This window comes from Nilaparvata lugens, chromosome 2, assembly GCF_014356525.2.
Source record: "Nilaparvata lugens isolate BPH chromosome 2, ASM1435652v1, whole genome shotgun sequence".
Lineage (NCBI taxonomy): Eukaryota > Metazoa > Arthropoda > Insecta > Hemiptera > Delphacidae > Nilaparvata > Nilaparvata lugens.
In genome coordinates, this window is record NC_052505.1 from 17168110 (window position 1) to 17182421 (window position 14312).

Genomic DNA, 14312 nt, shown 5'->3' on the forward strand with positions numbered 1-14312 from the left:
AACAACAAACTGAATCTCTGAACAGCAGCATATTATAAGTAGTATCCTCCCACTCTCCTCTCCCATCCAAAACTACGAGAAGATGCCTGTCTGCAAACGTGACTCGAAACAAGCATAGACTGCATAATAAAGAAAGAGATGAGGCTTGACCTTTCGATCTATTTTGTATGCCGAAATGTATTCTAAAGTTCAGTTGAACGATACCAGAAGATCTTCAAGAGAGAAGAGGCGTGTTTGGATTGTGGAGAGCTGGATTCAATATGAGAACCAACAACCGTTAAAATGATGATATGGAAATAGTTCATCTCTATCACACACATTCCCAGAGAATATAAGAGTTTATTACTAATTCAAATTTGAACTGGAAAGAGCCACTCAAACTCATCAAATGTATATGTCTCATTGAATGTATTTTGAACAACAATATTGATAACAATCAGAACATTTTAAAATTTTATCTAACCGCCCGGCAATGCAGTAAGTACACGAAAAGAGGGTGCTTATACATCAATATTACCAGAAGGTCAAAGTTTCTCACTTTCGTACGGCTAAAATGCTTATGCTGAAAAGTTTCAGTACTTGAATGACATCATAAAATATAGTATTTTTCAGAAATAAAAAAAAGAAAGTTGATTTCACCATAATTTATAATAACTCGGAAAAAATGGAAAATTAAGATTGATTTGTACAATAATTCATCAATATAAGTGGAAATCAGTTTCTTACTTCTAGTTTACTTACAGTCACTTTTGTTCCATAATTCAACAATATAATTGGAAATCAATTTCTTACTTCTAGTTTACTTACAGTCACTTTTGTTCCATAATTCAACAATATAATTGGAAATCAATTTCTTACTTCTAGTTTACTTACAGTCACTTATGTTCCATAATTCAACAATATAATTGGAAATCAGTTTCTTACTTCTACCTTAGCTTACTGCTGTACTCAAGAAGTATTCGTCTATTACGTCACAAGCTCCAGACCAACCATCAACATTTATTACTAACAGAAATAAGCCAATAGCCAACAAAGACAGCTCGAATGGAACGAGAGGAAAAGTAATTTAGTGTCGTAATAATTGATGGTCTGTCAACAATGAGCAGAGGATGTACACGTCAATCCTGTAACGAATAGCTTATTGTCTGCATTGAAAGGAAGAGTTACTACAGAATGAAGGGGTTTATTGGTCATTGGGATTTTCGATTCATCTCTAAGTACGCGGGTAGCAAGATCGTGCATCTTGTCAGACAGAAAAGGTTTCAATACTGAATTGATATTATAATATTGATCAATATTGTAAATTGTCAATACTCAATTGATATAATATTAATCAATATTGTCAATTGTATCTCATTTCTAGTAATAAATGAATAAGAGTAACATCATGTTCATAATCAATCATGTACATTTTTGAGGCCGTCAAAAATATACGGCACCTTAGACCTACTTAAAAATATTACTTTCAACATTTTTATAAAGTAGAAATATTATAAAATTAAATTCACGTTTCTCTATTCTTAGTCATAACAATCATATTATATGATAGAATAAAGAAAGATCATGTTCATGATAATATTTCTGAATTATATTTATTCAATTGAAATGTTGACCTCTCAATAACGGTTGAGAGTAGGGTATACATTGGCAACTTATACTGAGAAATAAGATATGGTCCGGTATGCGCGGTATGGTATAAGGTAGGTACGGTCTTCTTCGAAAACAATGGGAGGAATCGACGGTTTCAAATGTTGATCCAAATGAGAAAGCCAGTTAGTAATTTCGCTGAGTTGTCCAAGATGATTATATTGATTTTTTAAATGTGAAACATGCTGGATCACTAGCTTATCAAAGCATCTTTGGTTACTTTTCCACCGCCAACCACCGGTATATGCTCTCTACTTCTTATGAGGAATTGTTCAAAACAAAAGTTCGGTAAGTTATATCAGAGACAAGAAATAAAAATGCTTATCCTTCATCTATGGTTATATGCTCTCTACTTCTTATGAGGAATTGTTCAAAACAAAAGTTAATCAATTTACATTTAATAAAGTAGCACAACACAATCTGATATCGACTATCCAACTATCCAAAAGCCCAGTCTATTCTTGAAATAGTGCTTGTGGAAGAGAATGGTGAAAGAATTACAGTACTATACTGGCTGTTTCGAATTAGTTCCGGTTCTATAGACCGAACGAACTGTCCTGTCCTTCATGAGACAGACCGGCCATCTCACAATGACCATTCTAAAATACATTACCTATTTTTACGATTGTAATGGGCTCTATAATGGAGGTAGAGACATTATAGAAAAATTTATTGCGGAGTAGAAATCAAGTAATGAAACCACTAGTATACTTTTGTAATCTGTTCTAGTCCTCAATGTCAGTTTAAAACCACCATCAGATTGAAAAATCATTCGCAAAGCCAATGAAACAAACTAAACCAGCCAATATTAGGTTATAAATAGCAGGATTAATGTACCATGAATTGATAGGAGTTTTATAAATAATCCATTGGGTTATTTGCTATTTCAGGCGACATGGATTTATGTCCTTGCTGCTACCAATATAATGTTATCAATACAGAATTCAACATTCAAAATTTCAGAGCCAGTCCTTAAGCAACAGAAAGTTAAACTAATATTCTACTAATTAATTATTTATCATCATCATCAAGTAATTAGTAATTTTGTTATCATCCGCTTTAACATTTAGGAAAAATAAGTAACTTTGCTTATACAGCCTATATTCTATAGTGATTAACTGATATATGGTAATGAAACAACTGGCCTTGTGTAGGCTTTTTTCGAGATTTAAGAAAGCAATTTTACAATGACTCATGTTAATGGTATGCATAATCAAAGAATTCCAAGCTCTGGTAGATGCCCGCTAGGCCTATTAATAAGCTACGTCCAGTATCTATTTCAGAGTATCCTGCTATTATTGATCGATATAAATATAGTAGTAATATTGTAAATAATCTTACTATTGGTCTACCGGCCTACGAGTTAAGCAATATAAAACAATTTTAGATAAATTATTCCTACTCGATTTCTAAAATGAATATAGGCTAATCACAGGTTATCAGGATGATAATATTATTATCATTCTCAATATCGCATTGAATTGTAATTTCATAATTTCAAAATCAGGGCAAAAGTGGAAAAATGATGATTAAACATTGTAAACAACATACTCACTTTAACTGTATGGACTGCTAAATCTACGTAGAATAATGTAATTGATAAAATACTTGAAATTAAAAAGGTAAAAATATAATACGAGATATGAGGCATTGGGGGATATAAGGTAAACTGAAGGAATAGGTATGTTCTTCTGTAAAACAGTGCTATGAAATGATGGTATTACAGTAGCTACAGTCTCTATTGAGGATTGAGGAGGGGCTCAGATTCAACACTCAAGTCTGACAATTAAGTCAAATCATTTTATGCATGTTTCAAAAGATATAACCTATATGATAAATATAGGATATAGCCTGTAGGATACCGTATATCAGTTGAGAGAGGCGTATAGTACAATTAAATCCCTTTACCAATCAGAACAACACAGCATAATAATTCCGATTTATCAACCACGTGAAGAATTGGTACACATATTATTTCATTAGATTGAGAATTTGTATCTAGTACTCACAGAATGTTGGTAAGAATCCTTGCCACAATAAGATGAGAAGATTACGTCCGCACCAGGACACACACTGAAGTTTTCGCTGAACTGAAGAAAGTTACTTGGAAACAATATGTTCAGAAAACCGGCGAAAACTGGTAGCACCCAAGAAAGGAATCACGTTTTTGCAACTAAATCTAAAATCCGGAACGAAAACATTGCAGAAAAGCTAATAATTATAGGAAAACTCACACTAATATAATATTGAACGTAGGAGAAACGAAAATGAACCTCACTAGCAGACAACTTCTACACGACTGAAGAAAAACCTAACCAAACCAAACGTAGTCCAACGCCTTCACAGTGCTGAAGGGAATCCAAGAAAACAACTGTTCCCCCTCCACTAAAGCCGGTCTTTCCCCCCCAAGAGGAATAGCGTTGTCCCTATACTTCCATCTCACTCGTTCGATTCCTTTCTCTCTCACACTCATTCTTTCTTGCTAGCTGTATTCTTGCGATCACGACCGATCCACAAATAGGCAGTTCCCTCTTTCTCCAGCCCTTCATCCTCTATCCATAGTAATAGAAGAATACATTATTTCTATGCCTCTATTGAATCTTCTTCATTCTCTTGTCACCTTCAATATTGTACAGCCTAATATCATTCATAGACTAAATAAACATCTTGAAACTGGTCTTCTAAGGGTAATTTGGGTATTGTCCTGATGTTAAAAATTATGGTTGAGGCTTTTCAGTGTTGTCAGTGTAACTCTCGAGAAATTTTTGAAATGTAAGAACTGAGAAGCTTGATAAAAATAATACCAAGAATGTATTTTTCAAGTTTACATCACATCATGTTCAAAGTAAGTACTTTAAAGAACGCCAAAACCCAAAGTACTTCAAGTGAAAGTAAAGTAAAAAGTACTCCACTTGCTAAAGTAAAGTACTTTCAAGTACTCCAAGCCCAAGGACGCTGCCTCCTGAAATCAGAGAAAAATTGAGTTTCTGAGCCCCTTCCCTCCCACATGAATTGGAAACCCAAAAGAATGACGTTAGTAGTCATTCTAAACACTGCTGACTTCCTTTTCTCGGTATCACCCCCCCCCCTCAAAATTTGGATTTGACTCTATAATAATAATGTAAAAACTTTTAATTTTGGAATGAAAATAAGGACTGTAATTTGTAAACTTTCAGAGTTATTTGAAACTAAAAATAAGAGTCAGAAATCTATTGGTAAATGGAACCGTGACGATCGGTTTAGTCAGGTGTGTTCTGCGAGTAACTAAAATTACAAATTACAAATCAGATTTAAGTTTACACATCCGTTAGCCCTATAATATATGTCAAAACGTGTCAGCCAAGATACTTATTTTTATCCTTCACGATAATCTTCGTTTCAGTGAGCGAATTCTGTGCAATGATTGAATGTTCAACATCCAGATCCCAAAGCCAACCAGTCGAACGAATTTATTAGATTAATCTTGAGCATATAATTTAGGATTCTCCAACCATAAATCCCTCTCAAAATAGATTATGTCAAGTTTGTTTTGCTTGATTTTTCTAGGTTGACAGATGTTTTTCTTTCCGATTTTGTTTCGACAGAAAAAATTCGATTGCAAAAATATTTCCATGTATTTATCCTGATTAATTCACTTAACATTTTACTATGCTGGAATCACATTTTCATTCATTTATAAATATTGATTAATCATATAATTGCATAAATTTGAAAACCACAAGTTTAGCTTCAGTTTAGCTTTGTTAAACTTATATGTAGAGCTTTGTGTTAGCTTTGTATAACAAGTTAAACAACTTTTTGCACACCAATGTAAAGTTACACCAAAGTTAATAGCTTAATCCTTATAGATTCTATTAGATTGAACATATCTTATCATACACATGATGAACATATGTGTTTGTCAAGTTCCGTTCAATCTAATAGAATCTATAAGGATTATGTTATTAACATTTTGTTTATAACTTTGGAGTAAACCCAGCTCAAGTGTGGAGAAAGTCTAGTTTTCCAGAAAGACTGCAGAAAAGAATTCGTGAAAAATAAAATATTTGAAAAAATATATTACCAACAAGCAACAACGAAAAGGAACAACATTTTTTATTCATTTTTGCCCTAGATATAAAATGCACTCATTCGCTTAATATTTTTCTGCATGAATCCGAATGGAAAGCGGGAAAAACTATATTTACATGTTGTGAATACTTGACAAAAAACCTCGCTGGAAAAAGTGGTTCACAGCCACTTGAAGAATAATACACCATGCTGTCTGTGTAAAGTCGTTTCAAGGTCAACAAAAATGATCTTGTAGGTACAATAGAGGTATGATTAGTTTCACTTCACTCTATGTTGGAAACAATAATGTAACAATGTGTTTTTTATCGGAGAAAAACATTCTCAATACCAGCACGTTTCACGCTGCCAGGTTCCAAGTCACCGTTCCGAATAAAAAGAACAGGTAATGGAATTTCTCATTCCATCTTGTCAAGGCAAGAAAAGTGTACGTTCTTGAGAAAATACGTTTCAATCTTCAATCTCGGGTAAGAATATTATTATTTTCAGGATATTCAAAGTATCCTCTTCTAGAATTTATTCTTAGATACATTATAAAAATACTCAAGTTCTTCAAATTGCAAATCAATTAGGAGCGTTTCAAAACCCTTCACTACGAAAATCAGCTACTTGATGACGTCCCATTGTCCTCATTAGCATAAAATAAATACATTGATTACACATCACGTATATTTACAACAGCACAACAATAGCACAGATTGCGGGGGAATAATACCATAGAGAAACAATAGCATATTACGCTATTCTTTCTCTATGATAATAATATAACTACTGTCTTTGACCCAAAATTCACGAGTTAGAATTAAGAATCTAAGTATTTTTAGAATTTAGAATATTTTTAGTATATTTAGAATATTTTTATAAGTAGTGGTTCCATCATGCAGCAGAAAAGAAGGCAAAAAACTACTGTCACCTGAACAGATGTGGAATTCGAGGAAAACTGAAGCTACATTCCAGCCAACGTCAAAACTCATTAGAAACAAAGTGGACAGGACAGGCTATTATGGTGTGGATCTGTGGACAATCAAATAGTCACTAGACGTCAATGGGGTTCCGTTGTTCCGTTACTAGGAATCGGGAATGCACACATCTGGAGAAGGTGCCTTGCAGTCTGCTGACTCTGGTTCGCACAAACTTTCACGTTTCTGGCAGTCGAGCAACAAACGTTCTGTCACTTGACTGCTAAATAGACACTAAAATTTGCATAGCTGACACACGAATAATAATTCAAATACTCCTACTTGAGACAAGAAGATATACTACTCGTCTCCACCTGACTAGGCTACTGAAGAAATAGCTCGTAAATAAGAATGATTGACATACACACCACAAGAGAGTTAAAGACGTGCTTTTTGAATTATTATCACTACTTTAAGCATTCCTTCCATTGACTAGAATGACACTAATCGTGTGGGAAGAAGATAACTGGAGAGATAAACGTGTAAGAGAAAACCAATATTCTTGGAGGAGGTAAATAGGACTTCTACAGGGATAGCATACTTAATATCTCAGAATGTAGAGAGTTTTAACATAGAGAAATTGAATAATGACTACACATTCATATTAATTACCATTTCAGTAAGTGATTTTTGCTTAAATAAGTAATCATTGCAGTTGATAAGTAAGTAATCATTAAAGTAAATAAATTTTATAAGATACCATTCAATTTATCTATGGCTTTATCAAGGATTTGAATTGAAGTGGAAAAATCAATTGCAAGTAATTGAAATTCAGTACCTTCCAGTAAATTAATTCTCCAGTTTTTTCTCTCAACTTTAACTAGTAGTTCTGTGAACAGTAAACCTCACGCAGTATTCTCATCCACAAGTACCTGATTGAAACTATAGACCTTATGGAAATACAGCAATAGACTGGCTTCTCCACACATCTGTGAAATCACTTGTCAGCTGATTTATGATGAATAATTCTATAGTCTGATTTTTACTCTAATATTGGCGTATGAAGGAGGCTCCTTTTTCCTTTTATATTATCCTTGAAATGCAAAATTTCCAAAAACCTTGTATATACGTCGACGCGCAATTAAAAAAGGAACATACCTGTCAAATTTCATGAAAATCTATTACCGCGTTTCGCCGAAAATGCGCAACATTGGCAAGAAATGTCAAACCGTCGACTTGAATCTTAGACCTCACTTCACTCGGTCAATCAAGGATTTGAAGTGAAGTGGAAAAATCAATTGCAAGTAATTGAAATTCAGTACCTTCCAGTAAATTAATTTTCCAGTTTCTGCTCTCAACTTTAAAAAGGATTACAGAAAATGAAAGCAATGATAGGAAATTTGCATAACATATAATAAGATTTTATCTTATTTATTCATTATTCTTCAATCAAATTCCTACTCTTATTGAAATTGAGTTTGATTATTTACATAACATTCTGAGTCAACCCGGAGCCAATTTTATCAAATTTATTTGACAAATATAGTTAGGCATCACCATCAGGCAATGAATACTATATCTATTAATTTTACCAATGAAGTATTTTTTTCTATATTACAGAATAACAGTTATCTTATGCATAGACCACAAAATATGAATTTATAATAATGTATCCTACGAAAACAAGCCTAGACAGAAACAAATTGGAGGGTGTTGAAGGATGCAAAAGGCAAAACGTCTTGCTGTGAACCGGTCTTTGAGAGCAAAAAACTATACATTGGGTCTGCACTGCCTCGGGCTTCGAAGTGTTGTGAAGGATGGTGAAGGTCGGACCTCTCTTTCGTTCCTAACATTTATCCTCCATCTATATTCTTCTTGTCTATGTATATCCTCCTTGGTTCCTAGCATCGAACAGCCTTGAATGACCGTGAAACCCACAACAGCCTTTGAAAATGTTCGGCCGAAATTCGTCATTATTTTCTACAACTATTCCAAGCCTAAACTCTTTCATTTCAGCCTCCTTGCCCTTCGAATCACCAAACTGCTTGATGCACCTCGTAATTATACCATGTTGAGCACATTAAATCCATCCTACGGATCATCACTAGATTATACTTTTTCGCTGGACAACCATGCATTATTTCTAAATGATATGATCGCCCATCTAACTGGTCAATTGCTCAGGCTGAACCGAATAATCGGAACACGCACTAAAACAACTTAGCATTACTTTTGCATAATGGGTCAGTGTTGTCCTTGAGAATTTTGGCGTAAGTTATTGAATGACATAGCAGAACTACTGTTTAAATGGAAATTGAGAAAATTATAGTTCTTCAATATAGAGACCCAGAATTAGGCAATTGATCCTTTTGAATCAGACAGTTGATGGGTTTTTTGAATCAATAACAGCTTTCAAGAAACCTCTTATTTTATTTTTATTTTACAATGAAATAAAAACACATATATATTGTCAAATTCTACCGTTTCATTTTTTTGTATAGGACCATAAAATAAAACGGTAGAATTTGAAAATATATTTGTGTGTTTTTTTTGTACAGGACCATAAAAATTTGACGATATATTTGTGATTTTATTTCATTATGGAACGGTTGTACAACATTGACAGTGACTCAGTCGAATTTTTATTTTACATTATCAAAGTTTCTGGATTGGTGGATCTTATTTTGAATGCTTTCTTGAAATTTTTGGAAACAATATACAGAACAAATACAGTAGTATCTACTATCAAATGTGTGGAATCATCTTTCTCCCATCGCAAGCTTTCTGCAATTATTCTGCATGTATTAAAAAAATCATTCACAACCAAAGACCATTCAAGCAACGAGAGGATAGATAAGATAACATTGATAGGATAGATCTAATAGATAAGATAGATTGGATAATGCAGGTAGTAGCAACTATTACACTGAACTATTATAATAGTATTAGTATTACTATTGTTGCCGTTCAGAGATTACTAGTATTATTCAAGATCATATTTGTTGATTCGAAGATGACAGTCGCACGTATTTGTGATTTGTTTGTATAGATAATATTTATTGTATTTGCAATTCATATTACTTTGCTTATTTTAAACCTGAGTCCATGACTGGTTAAATATCTTGTGATTGAAACAAAATAATATGTGGTTGACTATGAATAATTCTGTAAAACAACTACCCGACATTTTTACTCCTTAAACCAATTTGTAATATGAATTTCTTTACGGCTCAGCCAGCAGTCAACTAATTCTGATTGAACTAGAGAGCTAGTTTAAAGTTGGGAATCTCATACAACATTTCTACCATACAAGAATTATATCTGAAAATATATTGTTGAAAGTCTTACAAATCTGTATCACGAAGTCACGATGATTGAATATCGAATTGTAGATAGACATTGTTCTTCTGACATGTTGATAGGGAAAATATATCTTGCCACCAAAGTTTTGTAGGGAATGATCAAAAAGATGAAAATAATACTGAAAGTTCAATCACAAGTTGTTTTTTCTCTGTCAAGAAGATCCAGACACAAAGTTATGAGAACGTTTTGCTATTAATCAAGACAGTCTTAAAATAAATCGGGCTATTGTCTGAACTTTTTTCAAAAATTAACACAGTCCTCCCCCTTTGTGTTCAACCACTATGCGTATCGTTCTTTTGTTTTGAGATTCCACAGGCTCCACTTAAGCTCGGAGACAATATAAGATGTGACAGTCACAAGTCACAGGGTTTGTCACAGCAATACAGCAAAGAGATGTAAATGTCGGAGCACACATTCCTGTATAAAGCAGTCGGGAAAAAATTAATTTTGAAGGCATCAGAAGCTTGGCAACCGTACACGTAACGAATTGACAGACCGCTGTCTTATGGATTATGGCCCAAACTCAAAGGTGCCCCACACAGTTTGTAACAGATGAATTAATAAAATTTAATTTTATCCTTGGATTGAATAAATTGCGGAATGTGTTGGGTTCCAGACAGAGTTCAAAATAGATATAAAAATTCTACAGACATTTCTATAGACATAACTTCTGTCCTTAAAGTAATAATATAAAACCCAATATCATATAATATTACTTTATCGACAGAAGTTATGTATGATTAACCCATGATCAATGATTAATATTAAGGGTATATTCTATCCTTTGCATGATTGGTTCATTTCATTCTTGTTGTTACTTGTTTTTTAATACAGGTTTTTCCCACTTGACACTCATTCAAAACTTAATAATTATTGAAACAACAATTTATACTATACTATTGTATTTTGTTTTTATACTTTCTCTAGTCTAAAAATACATTGTATTGAGTAAATTATGATTCTAATTTAGTTTTGCTAGTTGTCAATAACAATAATGTTGTGGGTTTCTAAACCCATCATCGCCTCTGCTGCCCCTCTAAAGGCCTCATCCATACCAATAAGTTAGAGAAACTATAGAGAAACGAGAAACATCTGTTCTAAACTGATACTCTATTGTCTCTGATATTACCGTCCAAACTTCTCCACTTTATCAAATAAAAAAGTCATTCTATTCTTATTTTGATTTTCCTCCAATTTCCCAACTAGCAACTATGGTTCAATAAAGCTATATTGAACATAACAAAATAATGTATTCTACAGATGGAAATTACTGAGATATTGCAATTATTTAAATGCTAATGAATCAATTATTATTATTATTATTAGACGAAAATCCAAATTAAATGCTGTAATTCACCCCGAAGACTTCTGCTACTGCAAATATTGACAATAGGGTGAACAGCTAGATGGAAATTCGATGAGCGATACTATTCAAAAATTATTCAAGTAAATAATGTATTATTATACTTGATGGAGAATTAATTGATGTAATCACGTTATAAAGAGGGAATATTAAACTTGTTAAATGAAAACTTGGGGATAGCTTGGGAATATTGAACTTTTCAATTAACTTCTTGCTTAATGACAATATTTTTAAAAATTTAAACTTGAGGACCCGGCCACACAAAGATCGTTTTGGGATATATCGATCCCTATCTGGATCGCAATACAGTATCTTAAAGATATAGAAAGCTATAGGATTGCAGATCTCTCTCTGTGTGGCCATAAACAGAGGAATTGTTCAAATACTGATAGGTTTGGTTTAAAGTAAAGAGTTCAGTATAGGCCTACTGCAGAAAATACGGAAGGTACAGTTTGATACAGAAAATGGGAAGTCCTTCTCCCGACAAATTATGATGCAGAATACAATATTTGACTGAGCGTAGTGAGGTCTATGTTTCAACTCGATTTGCTTTTGTCTGTCTGTATGTAAAGCATTTACGGCCAAACGCGTTGATAGAATGCGATGAGATTTGGCATGAATATTCCTTTTTCAACTGCGCGTCGATGTATACACATGGTTTTTTGAAATTTTGAATTCTAAGGATAATATGAAAAGAAAACTAATTCCTCCATACTCTGATATCACTATATAATTATATCATCTACTTTGAAGATAGGATCAATCAGACTATAGAATTATTCATAATCAATCAGCTGACAAGTGGATTATTTGAAAACAAATAGCTTAACAGTTTGTAAGAGTAAATTATTATTCAACTGTGAATAATTATTGTGATTCAACTGAATCAACTAGAACAGGTGACATCAGATAATTGGGGATGAGAAAACTGCGTGAGGTCTACTGTTCACAGAACTACTAGTTATCTCGCTGCACTGAAACTGTGTCAAACAGCAGGCATTTCACAAATGTTTACACGGTTATTTTCTAGTGTATTGGGCGACTTTACGTGTACTTTTTAACAAATTTTTAGTTGTTGTCAATTGGTTTGATGACGATTGCCAGCTGTCAGATAGCCACTGTGACCAGATGTGTCGGCGATCTGCTCCTATTCGCACGAAGGAATTCCATTTAATTGGCATAGGGCACTCATTCCATCCATATAATACCAGTAACCAGTGGGAGCTATAGCTATTGCCTCATCCACAACAAGCACTTCTATTTTAAGCGGGCCAAAACTCTAGTCGTGCTTTTATTATTTATATCCTTCCTGCGCTCGCACAAACAAAACTCACACACTCACACACCTACTTACTCAAACAGACTCTTTTTTATCCTGTCTCGCTTTTTCTCTATCTAACTCATTCATTATGCTATCTGACTCATTCATTATGCTATCTCCCAACACTCCCTTTTCCGCGATGATTTGGACGTTGATACTTCTCGAAATAATTATTGAATTCGCAAATTTTCTGTGCCATAGTGAAGGTTATGTTGTGGTAGATTTCCATATTAATTATTTTAAAAATAAGAACTACTTGATATTGTCAAAACCGCTAATCTATCAAAACATGTAAGATATGCCTACTAGATGCAGTTGCTACACCATTATCAAAGTCAACTAAACAGGAAGCTTATTAACATTGGGCGATAGAATATACAGAACCATTTATTATTATTGAATCATTCAGAATTACACAATTTTCAGAAAAGTATCACATGCTCAAGCCCAAAGCGTATAGGAGAAGTCCTACAATTGGTCATCAACTACTGACCAATGAAGGTTGAGCTGTGCTGTTATTGGCCGAGACTAGATCCGAATGACCATGTTTGGGATATTTTTGGCATGTCTAGCCACGGCCTATGAAAGTACTCAGAAACTTCATTGGCCTATGACAGAACTCAACCTTCATTGGTCAACAACTAATGACCAATCGTAGAGCTTCTCACATTCTATTTTGTTGCTCCATAAATATTAAGCTGCTCAATGTTTAAGATCAATCCCAGTTTACTAGAGATTGATAATAGTGAAACAACCAAAACTACTGTCTCATATTGTTTGAATAAACTAGTGGTTTTGACAAAATCAAGTCGTTATCATTCAATTCACAAATTCCTGTTTATTGATTCAATGTTCATTTTCAGTTATTTTTTTTTTAAATTTCTACCAGTATTAATGGATTGAGCATCCTATTCCTTCTGGAGATTTATCCTCAAAATAGTTTACAATGAATAAATCTTCCTATAATTTACAATAAATATTCCTATGTTCGGAACAAAATATCTCAAAGCCTTTCTCTTGTAATTCCTCACACAGTTCTCCATATATACTGTATTCATTTATCAATGACGTAATGAATTCGAGCTCTCGCCTTCAAGCACTTTCTTCCAGTGTCTCCTCCAATGTATTATCATCTTTCTCTTTCTCTCATGTATTTTTCCCATCACTGTATCTCACACTCTCACAATCGTGCAAGTAAATGAAGTTTCGACGGCCATTTTATCTCTATCACGAATTTAGAGGGCTTAAGATTCGAGCAAGACGAAGAGATGATCGCCCATACATCACAAATACACATGTAAATGGAACCCCCTCACCCACCCTGCCCACAACATTAATAATTACCAAGAACACGCGCCAGACCAGCAAAACTACGCACATGTCATCATCCATAAATCACAATTCAACACGGACGTAAAATTGAAATATCAACTTTTTCACATCAAATTATAATCTGCATATTTCTACTCCAACGCACACTCGCCAGCCGCAAATAGAACCATCAAAGCCTGAAATATAGAATTAATAATTTCGTCTGACATTTTGGTAGGAGACTGCGATCATTACAGCAGCCAACCCAACATTCAAACTTACAGTTGGTTATTTTTATCGTAAGCCAACAATTTTTCCTATCAATTCTATAGCGGCGACA

The 14312-nt window shown here is 33.7% G+C and overlaps 1 protein-coding gene across 2 annotated transcripts in view; it reads right to left on the reverse strand.

Moving 5' to 3' along the window:
- LOC111048420 (RGM domain family member B) overlaps window positions 1-14312 on the reverse strand; it is a 122250-nt gene that overhangs the window by 47971 nt on the left and 59967 nt on the right. Inside the window, exon 1 of one of the 2 annotated variants that reach the window (XM_022334296.2) lies at window positions 3657-4029. The exons of the other annotated variant lie outside the window; for it this stretch is intronic. The gene's annotated coding sequence lies outside the window, so the exon portion shown is untranslated. Of the gene's footprint in view, window positions 1-3656; window positions 4030-14312 lie in introns of those variants that run through there. 2 annotated transcript variants of the gene reach the window in all.